At 53.8% G+C, this 9,794-nt stretch overlaps 1 pseudogene; it reads left to right on the top strand.

Annotated features, from left to right (window-relative positions):
• Nucleotides 1–918: 918 nt before the first annotated feature.
• LOC133339862 (zinc finger E-box-binding homeobox 2-like) lies at nucleotides 919–9,522 on the top strand (annotated as a pseudogene).
• Nucleotides 9,523–9,794: the final 272 nt, after the last annotated feature.

Below are 9,794 nucleotides of genomic sequence, written 5' to 3'. Positions count from 1 at the left end.
TGCGGAAATTTGTGCGGAAGAGGGTCACAGAAACTACCGCGAAATGCGGTCGAAAACAGCATGTTTGCGGAAATGGTGCGCAAATCGCAACCCTGGTACGGATACGGGTCGGCCGTGAGTCACTGGTGAGTAACCGTTTGTCACTCATTCGGGTAGGGTACGGGTCAGGTAGGGAACGGGTACCTGTACCCGGCCGGGTACGGGTACCCAATTGCGACCCTGGTGCGGCCAGGTACGGGTAAGGAATCAAAACCACGTTTGTGACCTCTGCCCGCAATGTAAAAGTTTATTCACAGACCTAAGCCATTAGTGGGGACGGTGGGAAAACAAACCTGGCCTTGGCAAAGCACGTGGCGTCAGTCTCGCCCGGTCATCCTCGCTGATCGTGATGATGTTCTAGATTTGAAGCTTTCGTGACTGCAAGGATTCATACTCTTAGGTTTTTTTTTCGGTAAAGTCACGTAGGTGAACAAAATGATGTTCGTGTCAGATGTGATAGACACACACTGGGAATGGAGGGGCGGGAGGGGGGGAATATATTAATAATAAAGTATCTTCTTGTTCTTTCGGTAAAGTCACGTAGAAGGGAAGTAAATAAAATAAACATAAATAAAATAATAAATAATATAATAAATATTATATAATTATTATTATATAATAATATAATATATATATCATATAATAATAATTATGATAATATATTTTTATTTCTCTTCTACGTGACTTTACCGAAAGAACCAAGAAGATGAATCCCTGCAGTCACGAAAGCTTTACATCGAAATAACAAAGCAATGGATCTTTAGAAGCGAGCGTGAAGCAATGTTCACCACAGTTGCCCTCCTGGTTTTTCCTTTGAGTGACACCCTTGAAGGTAAACCTTCGGCAAACGCGCTGACGCGCCGCTCTGCTCGGTCGCAGTGGCGAGCTACGCGAGCGCGGCGATGCGAGACCGCGACCGGGATGAGGACGACGAGGAGAGGCTGCAGATCATCGAGGAGGTGGACGAAGAGGAGGAAAGACGAGGTGGAGGCGGCGGCGGCGGCGGAGGATGACGAGACGAACTTAGAGGGGACCGGTGTCAATCCCGGCGTGGACAAGACTGCCGAGGCGCTGGGCAGTGCGCAGGACGGACATTGGCGGAGTGCGATGTGCCGGGCAGTGGGGCCACTCGCCGTGGTGGTGGTGGCGGTGGTGATGGCGGTGGTGGCGGTGGTGGTGGTGGCGGTGGTGCGGTGGCGGTAAGAGTAAAGCGCACGTGCTCAGACTTCACAGCGTAGTTGTTAGCGTTGTGTTTAAAATGAAAGGGAAAAAAAACACCTTAGTTCTTTCGGTAAAGTCACGTAGAAGGGAAATAAAATAATATTAATAAACAAATAAAATAAAATAATTCTCACGACGTTTCGGCCACAACGCAAGCAGCCGTCCTCAGGTGGAGAACAGGTCTGACGAGAAGACAGACTCTATCTTCTGTCTTCTTGACAGACCTGTCTTCTGTCTTCTCGACAGACCTGGTTTTCACCTGAGGACGGCTGCTTGCGTTGTGGCGGAAACGTCGTGAGAATTATTATATTAGTTTTTTTTTATTATTTTATTACTTCCATTCTACGTGACGACTTTACCGAATGAACCAAGAAGATTAATCCCTGCAGTCACGAAAGCTTTAAATCGAAAAAAAAACGTTTGTAGCATTTGTCGACTTAACAACAAGAACTATATCCACAGAGTATATGTTCTGCTCCAGCGAGCATTGAGGCAGCTGTGATCGTCTCACTGGGTACCGATTCATTGCCACTGGTGGGAATTTCACATTCCCATGGCGTGAGAGACCAAAGCGGTGACAGGCTGAATCAACTTCCCATCCCCAAATGACGATTTGAACTCGCAGCCTCCCGATTGCGAGCCACTTTCTCTACCCCTGGGCCACGTGGCCAAACGTTATTCTGGATTGCGGCTAATTTCACCAAGCGATCGTTACGTTCAGCGGTTCGGGGTGGGCCAACCAGAGCCGGGCGTGCCACGCTTGTGGCAGCGGCATCGCAAGACACCCGGCAATTGCGTATTTGCCAACGCAGGCGGTGGCATCTCCGTTAAGCGACGCATTCGCAGAGTGAGAAGCGGAATGAGAGGGAGGCGTGCAACTTAGATTAAGGCCATCAGTCTAACTCCGTACTACAACAAACAAAACACGGCCAAACCAAAACACTTTTCGAAAATCACCAAAACAAAGCCATAAAATCTTCTTGGTTCTTTCGGTAAAGTCACGTAGAAGGGAAGTAATAAAATAATAAAAATAATAAATAATTCTCACGACGTTTCGGCCACAACACAAGCAGCCGTCCTCAGGTGAAGAACAGGTCTGTCGAGGCGACAGCGTCTAAAAGAAACACCACCACGCTTGGCCATAAAAGCAATGAAACAGCGATCGTAGGAACCGTGACCGAATTTTCACGACAGACGACGTGAACAACACGGACCACCAAACTCGACAGCGGTCCGTCACATCGGTGGGATTGCGTCGTCTCTTCACGCACCACCAGCGGCCCCCTCGCCCCGTGCCTGCCCGCTAGGCCCGAGGACTCACGGCTCGTTTGCCGCGCCGCCGCTGCCGCCGCCGCCGCTGCTGTCGTGCCCTCACTGCGGCCGCGGCTACAAGCGTCGGGGCTCGCTGCGGAAGCACGTTCGCCGCCGGCACGAGGGGGCCCTCGCGGATCTCCACACATCACCGCGACCTCCCCGGCCGGGCCAGGTGACTGACCCCCGTTTGCCGGCATCGTCGCACGTCTGAATGCGTCCGTCTGAATGCATCTGTCTGAATGTGTCTGTCTGAATGCGTCTGTCTGAATGTGTCTGTCTGAATGCGTCTGTCTGAATGCGTCTGTCTGAATGTCGTCGTCTGAATGTGTCTGTCTGAATGCGTCTGTCTGAATGTGTCTGAATGTGTCTGTCTGAATGTGTCTGTCTGAATGTGTCTGTCTGAATGCGTCTGTCTGAATGCGTCCATCTGAATGTGTCTGTCTGAATGTGTCTGTCTGAATGTGTCTGTCTGAATATGTCTGTCTGAATGTGTCTGTCTGAATGTGTCTGTCTGAATGTGTCTGTCTGAATGTGTCTGTCTGAATGCGTCCGTCTGAATGCGTCCGTCTGAATGCGTCTGTCTGAATGTGTCTGTCTGAATGTGTCTGTCTGAATGTGTCTGTCTGAATGTGTCTGTTTGAATGTGTCTGTCTGAATGTGTGCGGGGAATAGAAGTCGCGACGCGTCGTTGAGCTGCTTGCGGAGTCGCGCTTACTCGCCCCTACCCAACGCCCGTGCTGAAGAGCTTCATAGCTCATCTGATTCCCTCCGGTAAAATTGTTTTATTCTGATTCTCACTTCGCACCTCTGTTCCATCTTTGCGCAGAAGGGTCAGCCTCCCGCTGCCGCGAGCCACAAGTGCACAGAGTGTGGGAGAGACTTCAAGAGCAAACACCACCTCAAGGAACACTTCCGCATCCACAGCGGTGAGTGTGGAACAATTGCGACGTTTGGCAGAACGCACCCACCGACGTGATTTCCTTCATATTCTTAGGTTTTTTCGGTAATCACGTAGGTAAAACATCAAAATTAATGAAAATAAAATAAAATTAAAATCACGACTTGATGCAGCTAATCCGGCTGTGACGGTCCCACCTGATGACGGAGACTTGTGTTGCCTCCGAAACGTCGTGATTTTTATTTTATTTTATTTTCATTAATTTTATGTTTTACCTACACGGTGACTTTACCGAAAAAACCTAAGAATATGAATCCTTGCAGTCACGAAAGCTTCAATTGTGATTTCCTTCCTGCGCGTGTGTCTACAGCGCAGGCCGCATTCACCGCGTCACGCGGCACTTTGGATGATGCGTTTATAATGTTTTGCTTTGACACGACGACTTTCGCGACCGATATCGTCCACAATTCTGGCTGCCCACCTGATGACGCTGGTTGTAGTTACTGGCGAAAACGTCGCCGCACTTGAATTGCAAATGTCGTGGGTTTGCTCTCCAGCACGCCGGCGTGCTGAGCTCGTGTAACGAATCGGCACGTTGTGTTTCGCGTCGCAAACTTTACGAACCGGCCGTGTCGGTTTTTGACGACGCGTCGTTCACACTGACGCGATGTAACCCAGAAACCTCCATCGTGGCTGTGTTTGTTTGTAATTTCCAGGGGAGAAGCCGTACGGGTGCCCAATTTGCAAGAAGCGCTTCTCTCACTCGGGCTCGTACAGCTCGCACAAGAGAGCCAACAAGTGCGTGGGCTCCGTCACGGCGGACGGCGCGGCGCGGGAGGCGACATCTCCAGTTGCCGCTGCCTCGACGGCTGACGCCGGCAAGATGGAATGGGCCGTCGCCACGTCTCCCAAAGCCACCCAGAGCTCAGGTCACGATGACAACGAGGACTTCCTGCGGATCAGTGGACCGGAGGCCACGGGTCGTCCCGCCGGCAAGATCAAGACCAAAGAGCCGGATCTGCACGAGCGTTCTTCCCACGTGGAAGGGGCGGCTCGCCACGCGTGCCGCTATCGCCACGAACCGTTTCCGAGCGCAGTACCTCTGCGCCAACACGAGCGCTACCTCTGCAAGGTGAACGACGAGATCGACGCGTCGCCTCAACCGGCAGCGCCGCAGCCTCCGTCTCCGGCTCAACGAAAGAAGTCGAAGTCGTCGGCCGGAAAGGGGTTGAAAGGGAGCGGCGCTACCGGACTCGGAGACCAGTCGGCTTCCCTGAAGTCGTACTGCCTTGCCGGAAGTGTCGAGGCGAGTCCCGAGGAGTCGATGAAGATGTCGTTGGCCATGAACCTCCCCAGAGACGTTTTCTCCAAGTGGCTGGAGGAGAAATTCAACGCGGCGGGCAGAGCGCCGGAGCACCGTGCGTCCGGCTCTCCCTCCCGCGAGCTCGGCCCGGCATCGGCTGGGCACGCCGGCCACGGCACGGAGGGAAGTCCGGAGCGGCACCTGGCGGGCTCGCCGACGGGTGCCCGATCCGACTCGGCGGCAGGTCACGCGGAGAGCGGGCAGCCCGCCGGCGTGGCGGACGGTCCTCGCCGCGGTCGAGACCAGGCCCGGCCGCTCGACTTGTCGGTGCCAAAGTTGAGCACGGCGAGGCTCGGAGAGACGGGCTTTGTCGAGTTCCACGATTCAGTGGCGTTGAGCGCCAAGAGGAGCCGTTGGACTTGACTTACGCGAAGAGATCGCACGGCGAGCTGGACTCGAGTGCTTCTCACGTGACCGACGGCTCGTCGAGCAACAACGGCGTTGACCGTTTACACGAGAACAAGCCGACAATGAACACGGTCACTTCCAGCTACGGCAACGGTCCCGTGCTCGCGGCCTTTCTGCCGCCCGGTTTGATTGCGGCCCTCCACATGGGTGACCCCGGCCTGAGTCCCTACACGGGCCTGGACCAAGCAGCCTTGCTGTCCCACGTGTCACCGTACAGAGGCCTTGCGGACGCGGCTGCTCTCGCCGACTTCCACGATAAGATGCGCCACTTTGCACAGGTAAGAGCAACTGCTTGGAGTATCTCTGTGATATCTGTCTGCTTATATGTCTGTCTATGTTTCTGGTTCTGTGTTTAATCTCTCTCTCAAATTTAGCATTCTCAGGAAGAATGTAATCAAGCAGGTAGGGTGTTGACCGTTATGTTATCCGACTCTCTGTTGTATTACATTACATTTCTAAGTATACTAGATTTGTGTTTCTATTTCATTTATACCTGATGACGATTGCTTGTGTTGCAATCGAAACGTCGTACGCTAGTATTTAATTTAAATTATTATTTTATCTTTATACGTGACTTTACCGAAAGAACCAAAGAATAAACTGCTTGGAGGTTGCGCTGTTGGACTAACACGGAAGCACACCGCACCGGTGGTGCCGCCTTGTGTTTACAATTCACGTGTTGAACCTTATTCATTGTGCGGAGAGATAGATGCGTGAATGTTTCGTTGCTGAAATCCTTCGTATTACGTGATGTTGCGTCGAACTAGGATCCACATATTAAAGAGCGGGTCCCTCCAGATAAAATCTTGATGCAAGTGAGTCTGCCTCGGCTGATGAGACACTGTATGTCAAATATCGATCCCAGAATCTGCTTGTTCTGAATCAACGCTGCTGACATTGTGCACATCCACAAGATGTAGCTGAGTGATTGTAGCTGGGTGAGTGAGTAGCTGAGTGAGTGAGTAGCTGGGTGAGTGAGTAGCTGAGTGAGTGAGTAGCTGAGTGGGTGGGTAGCTGAGTGAGTGGATAGCTGAGTAAGTGAGTAGCTGGGTGAGTGAGTAGCTGAGTGAGTGGGTAGCTGGGTGAGTGAGTAGCTGGGTGAGTGAGTAGCTGAGTGAGTGAGTAGCTGGGTGAGTGAGTAGCTGAGTGAGTGAGTAGCTGAGTGAGTGAGTAGCTGGGTGAGTGAGTAGCTGGGTGAGTGAGTAGCTGAGTGGGTGAGTAGCTGAGTGAGTGAGTAGCTGAGTAAGTGAGTAGCTGAGTAAGTGAGTAGCTGAGTGAGTAGCTGAGTGAGTGAGTAGCTGAGTGAGTGAGTAGCTGAGTAAGTGAGTAGCTGGGTGAGTGAGTAGCTGAGTGAGTGAGTAGCTGAGTGGGTGAGTAGCTGAGTGAGTGAGTAGCTGAGTAAGTGAGTAGCTGAGTAAGTGAGTAGCTGAGTGGGTGGCTGGGTGAGTGAGTAGCTGGGTGAGTGAGTAGCTGAGTGGGTGGATAGCTGAGTGGGTAGTTGAGTAGGTGGGTGGCTGAGTGGGTGGATAGCTGAGTGGGTAGCTGAGTGGGTGCTGAGTGGGTGGGTAGCTGAGTGGGTGGCTGAGTGGGTGGATGGCCGAGTGGGTAGCTGAGAGGCAAATACGCAAAGGAGACGAAATTCCGTCGGTTAACCTCGGCGGCTCACCGGCGATCGCGCTCCACAGGGAGAGTCTCCTGAGCGGGGAGAGGGAGTCCCCGTGGGCTCGGTCGCGGTGACAGACTCGGGAGCTCCCGCGCGCAAGCGGCAGAGGAGGGGGGAGCGCGTGCCCGGGAGCTCGTTCGCCCGCGACCTGTCCGACGAAACCTTCCAGGAGAGCGGCCCGTTGTTGCCGCGGCACAAGTACGAGCACGCAGGTACGCGGCGTCGCGTCCCCGCGCGCTTGCGCTCACGGGCGGCGGGTTTCATCCATCGTGCGCCGCTCTCACGCGTCTTCTCCGGAGGCGGAGGCAGGTGATGAATTGTAATAATCGGATGACGCGCGACCGTCGGCACTCGCTTAAGTTTTTAACGAAATGGAAGAATGAACGGCATGACGGACACGCCGTGTAATGAACCGGCGTCGCCCACTAACACGATTGTGTGCGCGGTTGGGCGTGCATGCGTGCGTGCGCGTGTGTGCGTGTGTGCGTGTGTGTGTGTGCGTGTGTGTGTGCGCGTGTGCGTGTGTGTGCGTGTGTGTGTGTGCGTGTGTGCGTGTGCGTGTGTGCGTGTGCGTGTGCGTGTGTGTGTGCGTGTGTGCGTGCGTGCGTGTGTGTGTGCGTGTGTGCGTGTGTGTGAGTGTGCGTGTGTGCGTGCGTGTGTGCGTGTGTGTGTGTGCGTGTGTGCGTGCGTGTGTTCGTGCGTGTGTGCGTGTGTGCGTGTGTGTGTGCGTGTGTGTGTGCGTGTGTGTGCGTGTGTGTGCGTGCGTGTGTGCGTGTTGTGGTGTGTGCGTGTGTGCGTGCGTGTGTGCGTGCGTGTGTGCGTGTGCGCGTGTGCTGTGTGCGTGTGTGCGTGTGCGTGTGCGTGTGTGCGTGCGTGCGTGTGTGCGTGCGTGTGTGCGTGTGTGTGCGTGCGTGCGTGTGTGCGTGTGTGTGTGTGTGCGTGTGTGTGTGTGCGTGTGTGTGTGTGTGCTGTGTGCGTGTGCGTGTGTGCGTGCTGTGTGCGTGTGTGCGAGTGTGCGTGTGTGCGTGTGTGCGTGTGTGCGTGCGTGCGTGTGTGCGTGCGTGCGTGTGTGTGCGTGCGCGTGCGTGTGTGCGTGCGCCCGCGTGGGTATTTTTGGTTTCTGGGTGTCGCTGCCTCGCCGTGTCAACGCGCTGCTCACCCACCAAAACCGGAGTGCAATTAGCAGCACAGCTGGTGTTTATTTGTAAAACCGATTTCATGTTGAGGCTTATCATGTCGGCGGTGAAGAGTATCCCCAGTGGGCACCGCTGTGTTTACCGCCCCCGTTTCATGCCGTCAGCCACGTGAAGTGAATCTCGCAGCCTCCCCAGCTCGCTGATGTTTTATTTTACTAAAAAACCCGACTAACTCTTATTTCTACCAGGTAAGGCCCACTGTGCTATGCAGCTCTTTTTCAGAAGCGACCTTGCGATCACGAATTGTAGCCCAATTAAGTGGCTTTTCGCGTGGAAATTCACAGCAGCCAAATTCTAAATGCCTGTTTATAAATGTGTGTGGGGGGGGGGGAACCCAACACACGGAGGAAAACCCACGCCACCATGGGGGAGAGAACACGCAAACTGCAAATATACTTCTAGATTTGAAGCTTTCGTGACTGCAAGGATTCATACTCCTAGTTTTTTTGGTAAAGTCACGTAGGTAAAAAATGAAATTAAAATTAATAAAAATAAATAATAAAAATCACGACGTTTTGGAGGCTGTATACAGCAAATTTGGCTGTGACGGTCCCCACCTGATGACGGAGACTTGTGTTGCCTCCAAAACGCCGTGATTTTTATTTTATTTTTATTAATTTCATTTTTTACCTACGTGACTTTACCGAAAAAACTAAGAGTATGCAAATATACAGCGGGCTATCAGCGCCCGGTTCGAACCCACGACCTCCTGCATGCCGTGCGAGGGCGATAACCCCGCCCCGCCGTTCCCTGTCCGTCGCAGGCAGGCGTCCCCACCGCTGCGAGGTGTGCAGCAAGGCGTTCAAGCACAAGCAGCACCTGATCGAGCACTCGCGGCTGCACTCGGGCGAGAAGCCGTACCGCTGCGGGCGCTGCGGCCGGCGCTTCTCGCACTCGGGCGGCTACTCGCAGCACGTGCACCGCCGCTACTCGTGCTGCGGCGACCCCGGGCAGCCGGGCGCGCCGGGAGCGGATTTGGGGGCGCCGGGAGCGACGGAAGAGCTCGACGAGGGGGATGACAGATGCGGGGCGGAGTGGGGGATGCGCGGGGGGTAGGTGGGTGAGTGGGTGGGTGGGTGAGTGAGAGGGTTGGTGAGTGAGTGAATGAGTGGGTGGGTGAGTGAGTGGGTGATTGGGTGAGGTTGGTGTGTGGGTGGATGAGTGGTGAGGTTGGTGAGTGGGTGGATGAGTGGGTGGGTGAGTGGGTGAGTGGGTGGGTGGTGAGTGAGAGGTTGGTGAGTGAGTGAGTGGGTGGGTGAGTGATTGGAAGAGCTCAACGAGGGGGATGACGGATGCGGGGCGGAGGGCCGGAACGACGAGGCAGAGTGGGAGGATGCGCGGGGGGGGGGGGGCGTGGGAAACAAAGAGAGAGTTCCCGCCGTTGAGTTGAACCGTGCCGACGGAGATGATCCTGCGATGGGTGAAGGCCAAGAAACAAAATGGCGGCACTGAAGGGTCGAGTGACGACGATGCGTTGTTCTTTGGTTCTTTCGGTAAAGTCGCTTCTAAGATAAAAATAATAAATTAAATAATAGCATATATACGACGTTTCGATCGCAACACAAGCAATCGTCATCAGGTATAAATGAAATAGCAACAAAAAATCTAACCAGAAAACCTATAGACAGACATATAAGCAGACAGACATCACCAAGATACATAGAGAGAGAGTAACACAGGCACAGAGAGGGG

The sequence above is a fragment of the Lethenteron reissneri genome, unplaced genomic scaffold (genome assembly GCF_015708825.2).
Source record: "Lethenteron reissneri isolate LAM-NWPU_2019-01 unplaced genomic scaffold, ASM1570882v1 scaffold_458, whole genome shotgun sequence".
Lineage (NCBI taxonomy): Eukaryota > Metazoa > Chordata > Hyperoartia > Petromyzontiformes > Petromyzontidae > Lethenteron > Lethenteron reissneri.
Note: the sequence above shows the minus strand (reverse complement) of the source record. Positions and strands in the feature narration are given on the sequence as shown.